The following is a 14,434-nucleotide window of genomic DNA, read 5'->3' as shown; positions in this document are numbered from 1 at the left end:
TTTTAAGTATATATTTTAATGTCACTTGTATACATATTTGTTAAGTATGATAGTGCTGATGCTATTAATGATTTTTTTAAATTTTTTTTTTTTGCAGGGCAATGGGGGTTAAGTGACTTGCCCAGGGTCACACAGCTAGTAAGTGTCAAGTGTCTGAGGCCAGATTTGAACTCAAGAATTCCTGAATCCAGGGCCGGTGCTTTATCTACTGCGCCACCTAGCTGCCCTATTAATGATTTTAAAACACATTTGTTATAGGGTATTAAGAGGTCTCCTGAACTTCGCTTTGATTTGCCATATTTCCTAGAAACACGGGACTCAGAGTATACAGTTAGCCTCGATTGTGTCAAGGACAAAGTTCCCCCAAACTGACATAATTTGTTGTTGTATCCCAAGCTGGACGCCATCCATGCATGTTCATTTCTCTTTTAATAAACTGGATTTTTACATGACTTATGACATTTTGATTGGCAGTTGACACATTTATATAGCATCATGGGGTTTACAAAAACCTTTCTTCACAACAACGCTGTGAAGTAGCTAATGTGAATGTTATTATCTTCAGAGAGGGAAAACTCAGAAAAGTAATGTTCTCATAGCTAAAAAATAATGAATTCAGAATTGGAACCACACCCCTACACATTCCAGCACCCTTTCTACTACACCATTAACATCAAGTCATGACAAAATCATATGGCTTAGAGAAGTATCTTTTTTAGTCCCTAAGCACAGTTTCATCTAGTTTTATCATATTTAATGTAAGAATTGGAATGATACACCTTGCTGGGAGAGGCATTGTGAGCTCTGACCTGAAAAGAAAGCATGTGACTTGGCATCCAAGTGTGACTTAGCATCCAGAAGTTACCACCTGTTAGTTGTGTCAATCAGTGATACCAACCAATTAGCTTGAAGCTATGTGTGTGGATGGCCCTGTTTCCTGTTTCACAGGAGGCTTCTTGGAGAAAGAGGGGAAGGCCTTTTCGGTTCTTGACTTAGGCTTGGTGGTAGGACAGATGCTGGGCTCTCTTAGAGATAGTTAGATGAAGTTTGCTTTTGACCTCTCTATTCACTAACTTCAAATGCACTTTAAGAAATACTTAAAAGCCTAAACTCTTGCTAAAGCTTCTAATGTAAGGTGACGAATCATTAGATTTTAGACATCATGCTAGAATTTTAGGCCATTACATTAACAAGTGTAAATAGGGTTAAAGACAGCCTGGTGACATATTGGAGTCAGGAAGACCTGACTCAGACACTTATTAACTATGTAATTCTGGTGAGTCATTTAACATTTTTGTCTCAGTTTCCTCAACTTTTTGTTTGTTTGTTTTTTGCAGGGCAATGAGGGTTAAGTGACTTGCCCAGGGTCAAAAAGCTAGTAATTTTCAAGTGTCAAGTGTCTGAGGCCAGATTTGAACTCAGGTCCTCCTCAATCCAGGGCTGGTGCTTTATCCACTGTGCCACCTAGCTGCCCCTCCTCAACTTTTTAAAAACACACTGGACTCCTAATGCCATCTGTCTCCCAGTATTGTAAGTATCAAATGAGATATCTATAATCCTTGTAAATAGCTCCTCATAGGATCTGGCATATAGTAGGAACTATATAAATATGATGATGTTGGTGGTGGTGAAGGTGATAGTGATGATGCTAATGGTAATGCAGAGCCTATTTTCTGTAGGTACACAATTATGTAATTCATTCATATATTTTATTATTTTTTTAAATGTTTTAACATCTATATATTTTCTCTTAAAAGAGACAATAAGCTTGTTGAAAGCAGAAGCTAACTCTTCTGTGTTGAGTATAGTATTAGGCAATCAGTTAAGTTGAACAATATTTCTTTAATTTTAAAAGCAGAATATTCTTACTGTAAAATCAATATTATTCATATGTATTAGCTATAGAAGGTAAGAAACCTATTTTACTAATTCAAATGCTAATTTTTGGAAAACTTTTCTTCCTTATATCAAGTATGATAAAATCTTATGGATTCCTTACTGTAATGAGAGGAAAAAAGGAACATATGGGGGGAAAAGGCAATGTTTTCGAGCCCAAACCCCAAGAGTTATTTTGCCAAGGAACCGTGTCAAATGTACTGTCTAGTTGCTTAATTCCAAAATGTAGGCTATCTATAGAAAACGGATTAGTTGTTTTGTTTTTTAGCTGCCCTTTGACATTGAACAACATTCTAATACCAGCAATGCAATTTAATCTACAACAAGATAATTTGCAACACTATAATGACTGTGAACTAAATGGCAATGCAGAGAGGTTCTGTTATACCTTTATATATTACATAAATCCTAAGAATATAGCCAACTCAGACTATTGTGCTTCATTTCATACAAAAAGCAAAATATAAGAAATGGAAAATAATGCTTTCCTTTAGGAGATCAAAATAAAAATGGATGGACATTCAAAACACAATTGGACAATGCTCTGGTGTCAAAGGGCTCTGCTTTTGGCTCAGATCAACACATTGTACAATTCAAATGTAGGTTCTCTCATTGTGCTTGCATTACAGTATGCAAATATAAATAAAGCTACCACAAATTGGTGAACAATTAATGAGATTCATTGCAGGGACATTTCATCACTGAATGTTGTTTTCCTGCCAACTGAGACATGATGTATTTAATTCTAAATGACACCACCTGTTCCCACCTCTAAGTGAAATGAAAAAAGCTGCCAAGGGGCATGTTGGGAATTAACTTGCAGGCTCCCTTTTAATCAGACGTTCCTACACAATAGTGAAAGCCAAAAATATAACAGAATGAAAAATACCATGGCTTTATAAGTCGATAGGTGAATTTGGAGTGCTTGTCAAATAAAAGAAATTTAGACTAGAGAGTATGATGTTCCACATACTGGTAGTATTCTATTGTGGTGTTGGAATTGCTTTCTTTCTCAAAATCAGAAAAAGAGAAAGATGTATAAGAGAAAACAATGGTATCTAATGTGGCAAATCAATACTAACTCTCTCTCTCTCTCTCTCTCTCTCTCTATATATATATATATATATATATATATATATAAAATGTGTGTAATATATATGTATATATATATATATATATATATATCAGCAGATATGTAGATTTAGATATAGATATATCTCAGTGGAAAGTGTAGGGAATATTTTTGTTTATCACAGCTATAATAATAATAATAATAATACTTCACCATTAAAATGACTTTTTTATCCAAGTCTTTGAAAGTACTTCCCAGACATAATTTAATAATGTTTCACAAGTCCCCTGCAGAGTAACTGATTATTACTTATTTTGCAAATATTTTTATAACAGGTAAATTGAGTCACAGTATGAGTAAGCATATTCTCAGAATCGCAGAATCCCTCTAGTGGAGGCTAGGGGACCTTTGAGGTCTAAAGCTGTCCAAAACAAGAATGACCTCTACATACACTAGGCAAGTTATACTCCAATATTTGAACACTTAGGGGGAAGGGAAGGACTGGAAAAATTACTTCCTCCCGAGGCCAGCTATTCCACTTTTGGGGGACTATTCTTTGCAGCTTCTGCCCAATGCTCCTCATTCTGCTTTTTAGGACCAAGAAGAACAAATCAAATCCCTCTTTTATGTGAAAGAACTTCAAATAACTACTTATATCTATCATCTCATAACATCTAGGATGAAGTCACATGGATGATAAGTATAAGAGCCAGGAATGATGCCCAGGTCCTCTGACTTCAAATCCTGTCCTTTTCCATTGCAACAAGCCCTAAGTGTTCTCACTCAACATCCTTAGTTCTTTTAACCAATATGCATATGGTAGGGGCTCAAGGTCACTCTAGATGCCTTCCTTTGGATACTTTACATCTTTTCAATGACATAGAAAGCAGATAAGTGGCACAGTGGGTAGGACACTGTGGTTATAGTGTGGGCCTGGTATAGGGAAACTGGACTTCAAATATAGCTTTAGATACTACTTTTCTGATCTTGGACAAGTTATATCACTATTATTTGTCTCAGTTTCCTCATCTGTAAAATGAAGATAGTAATAACGCCTATGTCCTGGGGTTATTTTGGATAAAGATAATATTTGTAAAGTGCTTGCCAAGCCCTAACATGCTATATAAATGATCATTGTTCTTGTGGTTGTTATTTCCTAAAATGCAACACTTAGTGCTGAATACCATACTCCAGGTACACCATGTTGGAGTACAGTGAGATTATCACTTCCTCAGCCTGGGAGACTCTTCTTTCCTTAATTCAACATATGATCATATGAGTTTTGGGTTTTGTTTTTTTGTTTGTTTGTTTTTACTGCTATGTCACATGTTAATTCACATTGAGCCTGTAGTCCACTAAAATCCCCAGATTTTGCACCAGCAAACTGAGATAGTCATCATTTACTTATGATGTTAATATTTTGAATATACATGTAGGCCTTTATATTTACCCTTATAAAGTCATTTTTTATTCAGCTTAAATGTCTACCCTCTCAACTTTTTAAAAAATTTGACTCTGCTGTTAAACATTATATAATTCTCCTTCATTTATTTCATCTTCATAACCTAGATTCTGATATAGATTCTACACAGTAGAGATATATCTCCAATTAGAATTAAACCATTAACAACTAAACTTTGGGTTCAGTCATTCAAAAGGTTTCAAACATAAATAAATGTTCTATTGTCCACTCAAGTGATTCCCCAGCATTTTTAGTCTTATGGACCCTTTCTACTCTTAAAAGTTATAAAGGACACCAAAGAGATTTGTTTATGTGGGTTATACATATAAGTATTTATCATATTAGACATGAGAAATTAAAACATCAGCATTATGAATATAATTTAGATTTTATAGATCTTCTAAAATGGTCTGGGGCAGGGTACAAAGGGTCCCTTGAGCACACTTTAAGAACTGCTAGTCTAGTTCATGTTTCCATCTTTTTCATAGGAATAGCATTAGAAATATAAAATGTTTTGTTAAAATCTGGATTAGCTGAATGTGACATTCCCCTGAAGCTACTAGTTTAGTAGTTCCAACAAACAGAAAAAAAAGAAAAAGAAAAAGAAATGAACTTAGTTTGATATGAGGTATTTATTTTTGAAAAATTTATTTTTTCCATTTACATGTAAAGGTAGTTTTCAACATTTATGTTCCTAAGATTTAGAGTTCCTAATTTTTCTCCCTCCTTCCCTTTCCTCCCCCCTCTACAAGACAACAACTAATCTGATATAGGTTATATATGTACAATTCAAAAGTGTTCTATGCTTTTTTTTTTAATTTTAGTCTGTGTTTAATCAATTTCAGTTCTTTCTCTGGTAGTGGATAGGATGCTTCATTATTAGTCCCTCGGGATTGTCTTGGATCATTATATTTCTGAGAGTACTTAAGTTATTCACAATTGCTCATAGAATGATATTGCTGTCACTGTGCACAATGTCCTCCCATTTCTGCTCACTTCACTATACATCAGTTCATATGAGTCTTTCCAGGGTTGTCTGGAATCATATTGCTTGTCATTTCTTATAGGACAATAATATTCCATTACAATCATATACCACAGCTTCTTCAGTCATTCCCCAATTGATGGACTTTCCTTTGATTTCCAATTCTTGGCTGCCACAAAGAGTTTAGATAGATAGATAGATAGATATAGATATAGATAGATATATATAAACATAAACACATACATATATATATATATACATATATATGTGTACAATTATTTTCACCATTTTCTCTTTTTCACAATTACTATTATTAACTGTTTCCCTCCATGCTATTCCCTTCCCTACGATATTTACTCTATTATCTATTTTCTTTCACTCTATCCCTCTTCAAAAGGAATTTGCTTCTGACTGTCCAGTTCCCCAATCTGCCCTCCCTTCTTTTGATTCTCCATCTTTATCCCCTTTCCCTCCTATTTTCCTACAGGGTTAGATAGATTATTCAGCCCAAATGAGTGTATATGTCCTTCCCTCCTTGAGTTAATTCTGATGAGATTAAGGTCTTTGAGCCAATTATGATGAGGGTTAGGCTCATTTACTACCCATCTTAAATAGATTACTCTACCCAACTGGGTGTGTGTGTTAATCTCTCCTTGAGTCAACTCTGATGAGATTAACATTTTTCAGTTTATTCTCATGAGTGTAAAGTTCATTTACTGGGTTGCCCCTCCCCCCCCATTTCTTCCTCTACTCCATAAGCCCTTTCCTGCTTCTTTCATATGGGATTTCACCCCATGCTACCTTTGCCCTTCCCCCTCCCCCAGTGCATTCCTCTCACCCCTCAATTTTATCCTAAAGATGTCATCACGGGGCAGCTAGGTGACACAGTGGACAAAACATCCACTCTCAACCCAGGAGGACCCCAGCCCAAATCTGGCCTCAGACACAAGACATTCACTGACTGTATGACCCCAGGCATATCACACAACTGCAACTTTTTATGGTTCTCTAGGGTCTTGTATTTAAAAGTCAAATTTTCCATTCACTTCAGGTCTTTTTATCAGGAATACCTGAAAGTCCTCTTTTTCACTGAAATCCCATTGTTTTTTCCTCTGAAGGATTATTCTCAGTTTTGCTGGGCAGGTGATTCTTGATTGTAATCCTAATTATTTTGCCCTCTGGATTATCATATTCCATACCCCCCAGTCCTTTAATCTGGAAGCTGCTAGATCTTGTGCTATCCTGACTGGGGCTCCACAGTACTTGAATTCTTTCTTTTTGGCAGCTTGCAATATTTTCCTCTTGACCTGGGAGCTCTGGAATTTGGTTATCATATTCCTGGGAGTTTTCCTTTGGGGATCTCTTTCAGGAGGTGATAAGTGGATCCATTCAATTTCTATTTTACCTTATGCTTCTAGAATATGAGGGCAATTTTCCCTGACAATTTCTTGGAAGATTATGTCTAAACTCTTACCTTGATCATAGTTTTCAGGTAATCCAATAATTTTTAGGTTAACTTTCCTGGGTCTATTTTCTAGGCCAGCATTTTTTCCAAGAAGATAATTTACATTGCCCTCTATTATTTTTTTATTCATTTGGATTTGCTTTATTGTGTATTTGTTTCCCATAAAATGATTAGCGTCCATTTGTTCAATCCTAATTCTTAGGCAATTATTTTCTCCAGAGAGCTTTTTTGTCTCCTTTTCCATTTGGCTTTTCATGCTATTGATGTTTTTCTCATATCTTTCCTGCATCACCCTCATTTCTCTTTCCATTTTTCCCTCTACCTCTCTAATTTTATATTCAAACCCTTTTTGACTGCCTCTATGGCCTGAGACCAATTTGTATTTTTATTGGAAGCTTTAGATATAGGGGCCCTGATGTTGGCATCTTCCTCTGAGAGTGCACCTCGATCTTCCTTGTCACTAAAAAAACTTCTATGGTCCCCACCTTTCTCTGTCTGCTCATTTTGCCAGTCTTTTACTTGACTTTTAGGTCCTTAAAGTGGGGCATTGTTTCCAAGCTGCACTGTCCCAAGCTTCAGGAGGTCCCAGGTGGTATGATGTAAGGAGGGGCAGGTTCTTCACTAGCCTGGCCTGTTCTCTGGGCCATAGATAACCCTAGGCCAACTTGCTAATTAAGCAGACAGCAAAACTTTGTGTGCTGTGGTTGTTAGCTCTAATGAGTCTGTGCCCTTCCCCCACCTGTGCCACTGCTACTCAATTCTACCTCCTGGTTCCCAGCAGGGGTGAAAAATACAAGTTTAGCCTCAGCACCAGCAGAGAACCTTGTAATCACCCTCCTGCCAAGAGCTCAGCCCTCTTACCAGACTGTGAGCTTAGTTCCAGATGACACTGGTACTGTAGCTGATTCAGATGCTCTGGGAATCTCTTTCCCTGGCTCGGCTGCCTGGGACTTGATCGGTATCAGCATGATTGTGTGGTTGGGCTCCACTCCTGTCTTGGCACAGTAGCCCCCTCCTTCCTGATATGAGCTATTCTAGATGAAGTCATGCTGGCTCTTTGTGATCACAAATCCTTTCCCAGATGTTATATTATGGTTTTACTAGCCATTACCATACATTATATAATTCTGATGGAACCAAAGTCACTCTCACTGGCTTTAAATTTGAAGAATTCCTTTTCCCTGCTTTTTTGTGGGTATTTTCCTTTCTCTGATTCTGTGATACCTTTCCCATGTTCTGAAATTATTTAAAGATAATTAATAGTAAGTATCTTATCAACTCCCACATGACATTTCTTTCAATATCCTGTGATTTAGTTTATTCCTCCTGGTTGGTGGTGGTGTTGTCCAGTTGTTTCAGTTGTATCTGACTCTTTATAACCCCATTTGGGGTTTTCTTGTCAAAGATATTGGGGAAGTTTGTCATTTCTTTCTCCAGCTTATTTTACAGATGAGAAACTAAAGCAACAGGGTTTATTGCCTTGCACAGGGTCACATAGCTAGTAACTGTCTGAGGCCATATTTGAGCTCATCAAGATGAGTGTTCCTGACTCCAAGCCCAGTATACTCTCCACTGTGTTGGCCCTATCCCGCCTGGTATGACATTCCACTAGAATTTTAGGCTGCGATCCTACCCATCCCTCCTCTGAATCTCTGCTATCTGCTATCCTAAAATCAAACTATGTCCCATTTTCTTCTTCATAAAAATTTCTAAAATGGAGTGCTTATTTTTCTCTGAGATTCCTATAATTTCTACCCCAACTACAAAGTCTTCTTTGTGAGTGAAAATCAGATGTAGGGAAATAAAATCCATTGTTGATTCTTCTATCTTTTGTAGGATAAGATTGTAAAAGGTGGACTAGATTATCCTTTTTGTGACACAAGAAATCTCATTTTAGATTTAGACCATATTTTAGTGTTAAATGGGTAATTATAGGTAATCCCTGTATTTCACTTTATTTTCTCTCAGATCTTGTGAAAGGATTCAATAATGTCTACCCTCTCTTAAACACCAAAAGCCAGTAACATTCTAGAAGATTAATCTCCCTTCCCCTGAAATATAACAACCTGCCCTCTAAGCCAATGACCAACCATTTGTGAATGAATCATGGCTGTGTTTTCTGCATAATATACCTGTGAGATCCTACTCATATGTAAAAGTCCACTTGGCCCATAGAAATATGCTTCTCCATATGCCAAATGATACTTGTCTCAGCTGGGGTTTGTTAATTATGTATGGGATAAGGATTTTTAACTAATATATTCTAAATTCTAAACAGTGGGTTTCTTGCCATGCCAAAATTATTAAAGCAGTTAAAATTATTACTTGTACAGATTTGCATGGGGATAGAGCTAAGAAAATATCCAGATAAATCTAAATATTTTGTCCTAAGCATTTATCATCAGATCAATGTAGGCAGTCTAGGGTAGTAGGAAAAATCAACTTTCAATAGACAATACAACCAAGTACCTAGAGTTTTTTTGCAATTTTGTGAATGTTAATCCTAAAAAAATATTGCTTGTGGGGTAGCTAGGTGGTGCAGTGGATAAAGCACTGGCCCTGGATTCAGGAGGATCTGAGTTCAAATCTGGCCACAGACAGTTGATACTTACTAGCTGTGTGACCCTGGGTAAGTCACTTTACCCTCATTGCCCTGCCCCCCCAAAGAAATTAGATAGATAGATAGATAGATAGATAGATAGATAGATAGATAGATAGATAGATAGATTGATTGATTATAATGAGCTTTGTATCAGATACTGATTGTGCTGACTGGTATGATTCCATTTTGGCACTGTGGGATAGTGATAGGGACTGAAGCATAGCATAATGATTATGTGGACATAGGAAACTGCTAGATAAAGAAGCTCTTTGTACTGATGTAAGTTAGCACCTTCCCTGCATTGATAATGTTAGACTTTCCTAATTCCTTGAGAGTTTAGAGACATGCTCAAGGTCACATATTCATTAATTTTCAGAGACAGTACTTGAACTCTTGTTTTTCTGGCTCAGGGGAAAGGTCTCTAGCCACCATGCAACTTTGCCTCTCCGAAGGTACTGTGGAACTGAGAGTTTCCAAAAAGAAGATATGATTTTTCATTATATCATAATGCCTTTAGAATGAAAGGCAACTATTCACCTTCTCATTTGAATTTTTTGAGGAAATATGTGCTCTGAATAAACACTCAAATTCTGTGAAGATGAAAAAAAATAAGCTGGTTAAAAATACCAATGATAATAATACTGAAAAAAAATGTGATTTCTGCCACACTGGTCTATATCTTCAGTTCCTAGCACTGTGCCATGCAATATGGTACATATAGCAGCAGGTGGTACAGCTGATAGTATACTGGACATAGTGTCAAGAAGACAAATTCAGTTTTGGTCTCAGACACATACTAGTTGCATGACTTTAAGGAACTTATTTAACTTCTATTTGCCTCTGTTTCCTCAACTGTATAATTGAAATAAGTGCATTGTTGTTGTGGGGATCAACAAGATATTTACTAAAAGGACCTAACACAGTACTTGGCACACAGTAGTAATGATATAACATCCATAGATGTTGTTGTTGTTCAATCATCTCAGTTGTGTTCTACTCTTTGTGACCCCTTTTGGGGTTTTGTTGGCAAAGATGTCTTTGCCATTTCCTTCTTCAGTTCAATTTATAGATGAAGAAATGGAAGTAAACATAGTTACGTGATTTGCTCAGGGTTTCACAGTTATTAAGTGTCTCAGGCAAAATTTGAATTCAGGTCTTCCTGACTTCAGGCCATTTTGCTCTATCCACTATACCACCTTGACATCTTGTGCCACCTAGCATCCCTTTTCAGGTATTTGCTGAAATGAATGGGAATAAAAAATATATATGATTGAGTGATTCTGTGAAAGGAAAACGAGTGAAAGACCTATTCTTCCCTGGACACACCATTGCTTTTCAAAATGTTGGATGTGGGCTAAATCATCCCTCTACATATTTTCTCACATTTATTTGCTTGATTGAATAGATGAGTCCCTAGGCCAGAGGCCTTGACTATAATAGCTAACTTGAAATACAAATACAGAAAAGAGATTAACAGAAACATCCTTGAGTAAAGAAGACCCCTTCATGCATTACACTGATTTGGAAAAGAACACCTGTGTACACAGATGGTCTCTCCGGGCCCCCAGAAGACTGACAGACTTGAGATCTGGCAGACATGAAAGAGAGTATATTCTACAAAGATTCCCACTAAAGAAAATTACAGAGTGAAAGAACTTCACACATACACATCAAAAACACAAAATAATAATCACATTAAAAGTCCCAGTGAGAGACTAGATAAACAATACTACTTCTGTAAAGTGTTTGTAACTAACTGCTTGGCTCCTCTTCTCTCAAAACACATTACAATGTGAAACAAAGTAATTGGGACAGCTGCTAGCCAGTCATGCAAAGAAGGACATAAACATCAGTGATTCAGTGGGAGGAAGACTTATTTGAGGATCAGAAGACCTGGGTTGGAAAGCCTGGCCAGACCTTAAGTCCATGGGCCTCACTTTCCTCATCCGACAAATGGTGGATCAGATAACTTTATAGGAGATGACCATGCAATCATTGAAACATCATAGAAAGAGTCATTGATTAATGACTGGCAGAATTTGAGAAAAATACCAAGGGAAATAATTATACAGGTAGAGACCATTAAAATGAGTTTCAACAACATGGGCCTATATTTTTAAAAGTTTAGGTCTTCCAGTAAATATCTTGACTTTTATGATATTTATTGTACATTTATTTTCTAACCCTGTATTAGAGAAAAAATATGGAAACTGTCACTGCACATTGGTGATAGTTCATTGATTTTATAATTATATTGAAGTTTCAAAATTCCTACCCTTTCTCCTCCACAAATCATTCACCATCAGCAAGTCAGTTAACAATCATGTATTAAGTTCTTCCTTTATATATTAGATTCTGTTACTGGAGATATAGGTAAAAAAGAGGCCTTGCTCACAAGGAGCTTACAGTCAAGTGGAAAGACAATATATACATATAAGATACACACAGTAAAGGGAAGCCAATCTCCATTAGAGCATTAGTACTAAGCGGGAATAGCAAAGGCTGCTTGCAGGAGGTGGGATTTTGGCTGAGACTTGAAGGAAGCCAAAGAGACCCAGAGGTGGGGGGAAGGAGGAAGAACATCCTAGACATGTGGTACTACCAATGAAAATGTCCAGACTAAGAAGATGAAGTGTCCTTTTTTTTTAGGAACAGTAAGGAGATCTATGACACTGGATAATAGAATATAAAGAGGGGAATAAAATATGAGAAAATTGGAAAAGAAGGGGCTAGGTTATGGAGAACTTAAAAAGGCAAATCAAGGATTTTATATTTGATTCTAACTGTAAAAGGCTATCCCTGTAGTTTATTGAATGAAGAAGCTGACACAGGTAGACCTGCCATTTAGGAAGATGACTTTGGTAGCTGACTCAAAGAAGTATCTTGTACCTTTTATCAAGATAAGGACAAAATGGATACATGGTTTATACATAAAGGGTGATACCATAAGCAAAGTAGGGGAGCATGGAATACTTGTCAGATCTATAGGCAAGGGAAGAATGTGTGTCCAAATAAGAGAGAGAACATTATGGAATGTGAAATGAATAATTTTGATTATATTAAGTTTTTTTGTACAATCAAAACAATGTAGTCAAGATTAAAAGGTTGGGGCAGCTAGGTGGCACAGTGGATAAAGCACTGGCCCTGGATTCAGGAGTATCTGAGTTCAAATCCGGCCTCAGACACTTGACACTTACTAGTTGTGTGACCCTGGGTATGTCACTTAACCCCCATTGCCCTGCAAAAAAAAAAAAAAAGATTAAAAGGAAAACAGAATCAGGGGTAGGTATTTACAGCAAGTTTCTCTGATAAAGGCCTCATTTCTCAAATATATAAAGAAATGAGTCAAATTTATAAGAGTACAAGTCATTCCCCAATTGATAAATGATCAAAGGGCAGAAACAGGCTGTTTTCAAAGCAACAAATTAAATCTATCTATAGTCATACAAATGTGAGAAAATAATGGGATTTGGCAGATACTCAAAGGCTCAGCTGAAGATTAATCTGAACTGATTGAATTAAGTAAGAGTGATTGACTCTGCTGATTAGCCTACTTCAAGTTAATCAGAATGTAACCGCACTTGGCTAGACCTTAAGAAGGTATTGCTCTCAGAAGCTAAGGACTTTGAACTCAACTTGAGAACACCTTCAAGTCCAGTGAACCAATGGATTTGGGTGATGCCTACCAATCAGCTTGAAGCAGTGTGTAAGGACCGCCTCTGCTCCAGCCCTATTAAAAGCTTCCACATTCTGTTTGAAAGAGGAGTTCCTGATTGAAACAGGCTCATGGCAGAGGTCTTGAGGTAGAACCCAACCAGGCTGGAACTCTAGCCTAGATAGGCCTTTTCTGAAATCCATGTGAATACCTGGTATGCTTTAATAAATGTTGGTGGTACTGAAGCTTCTAATTTAAGGTGACCACACATTTAGATTTTAAATATCACATAAAAACAGTCTAAGTCACAATTGAATAGAAAAAAATGTATTTTAATTAAAACAACACTGAGGTAGCACCTCACACCTATCAGATTAGCAAATACAACAGAAAAGGAACATGACAAATATTGGAGGGTATGTGGGGCAATTGGGATATTAATGAGCTTTTGGTAGAATTACGAACTAATTCAACCATTATGGGAAACATTTTGGAATTATACTCAAAGGGGTATAAAAGTATGGATACCCTTGGACCCAGCAATACCACTACTAGGTCTGTATCTCAAAGTTTATATATATATATATATATATATATATATATATATATATATATATATATATATATATATATATATATTATATATATTATATATATATGTAAAAGGACATTTCAAAGAATTGGAAATTAAAGGGATGGCCATCAATTGGAGATGGTTTAACAAGTTTTGGTTTATGGTTGACATGGAATAGTCTTGTGGTATAAGATATGATGAGCAGTATGCTTTCAAAAAACCTGGAAAGACTTACATGAACTGAAGCAAAGTGAATTGAGGAGAACCAGGAGAATATTCTCCATAGTAAGAGCAATAGTATATGATGATCAATTGTGAAAGATTTAGCTACTATCACCAATACAAAGATGCATGACAATTCAAAAGGATATATGATAAAAAATGCTAACCACCTCCAGATAAAGAACTGATGGAATCTGAATGAAAATTAAAGAAACAATTTCTTACTTAATTTTTTCATAGGTTTTTGTTTTCTTTCACAACATGACTAATATGTAAATATTTTTGCATGACTGCACGTATATAACCTGTATTACATTGACTGCCTTCTCAATGAGGAGGAAAGAGGGGAAGGGGGAAGAGAATTTGAGGCTCAATTTTTTTTAAAAAATGAATGTTAAAGTTGTTTTTACATGTAATTGGGAAAAATAAAGTATTTAATTATAAAAAATAAAAAAGAAGCCAGAACTCTATTCTCTTTAAAATATACACAAAACTGGATAT

This window comes from Dromiciops gliroides, chromosome 5, assembly GCF_019393635.1.
Source record: "Dromiciops gliroides isolate mDroGli1 chromosome 5, mDroGli1.pri, whole genome shotgun sequence".
In the NCBI taxonomy this organism is placed as follows: Eukaryota; Metazoa; Chordata; class Mammalia; order Microbiotheria; family Microbiotheriidae; genus Dromiciops; species Dromiciops gliroides.
Note: the sequence above shows the minus strand (reverse complement) of the source record.